Below are 1,724 nucleotides of genomic sequence, written 5' to 3' on the forward strand. Positions count from 1 at the left end.
GGAGGGAAAGGAGAGGAGGAAAGAGAGAGAGAGAGAGAGAGAGAGAGACGAGAGAGAGAAGAGGGCGGGAGGGGAGGGAGAGAGAGAGGCGAGATGAGAGGGAGAGAAAGAGAGAAGAGAGGGGGGAGAGAGAAATAGAAATAGACATATAGATAGATGGTAGAGAGAGAGGAGAGAGAGGAGAGAGAGAGAGAGAAGAGAGAGAGAGGGGAGAGAGAGGAAGAGGTTGAGATGGAGAGAGAGATTTGAATATTAAGATTAGGATAATACACATCTATAGAGAGACAAGAGTAACATTATATATATCTATATAAACCACGAGGAAAACGAGAGTGTAAATCTCTTTCTAACATGTGGAAAGTATTAATTCTAGCCTTGAATATGCCTTGATATCCAAATGCCGGGGTTTGGGGTGTTCGAACCTTACTAATTTAGGCCTAAAATCAATTGAATTGGCTGGCACACACTGTGACGCCGGGCCATGGGCCCCCGGCCACTGGGCTTTTGAAATGCGCGGTACAACGTGACTGTTACCACCCGTTTCCAGAAAGAAGAGGGTTTATGGGTTATAATATACCAAATACAGATACACTTATTACACACTTATTATTTCATCTTCCCTCCACCCCCCCCTCCTACAATTAAATCCCCCACCCCCCACTTCCCTCTCCCTCAAAAAGAGAAAAAAAAAAAAAAAAAGAAAAAAAAAAAAAAAAAAAAAAAAAAAAAAAACAAAAAAAAAAAAAAAAAAAAAAAGACGACTCAGCGACAACAACGCAACTTCACAACATGAACATTTATGCAAACATGAAGGGGAGGAGGGGGGAGGGGGAAGGGTGAGGGAGGCAAGGGGGGGGAGGGAGGGGAGAATGGGGAGGTGAGGGAAGCAAGGAGGGGGAATGGGAAGAGGAGGGGGGGAGGGAAGCAAGGAGGAGGAGGGGGGAAGGTGGAAGGGGAAGGGGAGAGGGGGGGAGGAGGAGAGAGAAAGGGAGAGGGGAAGGGGAGGGGAAAGGTAGTGGAGGGGAAGGAGAGAGGAGGTTGAGGGGTAGCAAGGGGGGCTAAGGGCCCCCCCCCCCCCCCCCCCCCCCACTGAAGCGGGAAGAAAGAGCAGGGGGAGGAGGTGCGATGAGGGTTAGCAAGGGGGGGGATAAGGGAGGGTCCATTTGTAGAAGGGTGACTCAAACCGGGAGTGGTCCGGAAACAGTCTGGCCCTGAGGGGTAGGGGGGGATGTTTGGGTAAGAGGACGGTAGGGAAGGGGTGGTGTGGGGTTAAGGGGTAGGAGGTAAGTGGGTAAGTTAGAGGGTAGGGGTTTGTTTTTTGAGAGTTAGAGTTATGGGTGTGTTACTAGGGAAGGGGTATTAAGTTGGGGGGAAGGGGGAGGGGGGAGGGGGTTGGGTAGGAGGTACTACAGGGGGAGAAAACAAGGGGTAGGTAGGGATAGATAATATGGGTTAGGCAAGGTTTGTGGAGACAAGGGGAGGAGGGAGGGGGAAATTAAGTGGGGAGGGGGATTGGAGGGGGGGAGGGTTAGGGCGGGAGGGGGGGTGGGAGGAGGAGAAAGCAGCGTTGTGCAGGCAGGAGAAGTCAGGAGAAAAGGAGAACCCACGTTTTTTCTCTCCTCACCTACCTACCTTTGCCTCTATTACTCTACTACTAATCTACAGCTTATCCTCCTATCCTATCACCTTTCCCTCCTCCTCCTCCTCTTCCTTCTTCTTCTTTT

The sequence above is a fragment of the Penaeus japonicus genome, unplaced genomic scaffold (assembly GCF_977035675.1).
Source record: "Penaeus japonicus unplaced genomic scaffold, GWHDUDI00000001_assembly GWHDUDI00000005, whole genome shotgun sequence".
NCBI lineage: Eukaryota > Metazoa > Arthropoda > Malacostraca > Decapoda > Penaeidae > Penaeus > Penaeus japonicus.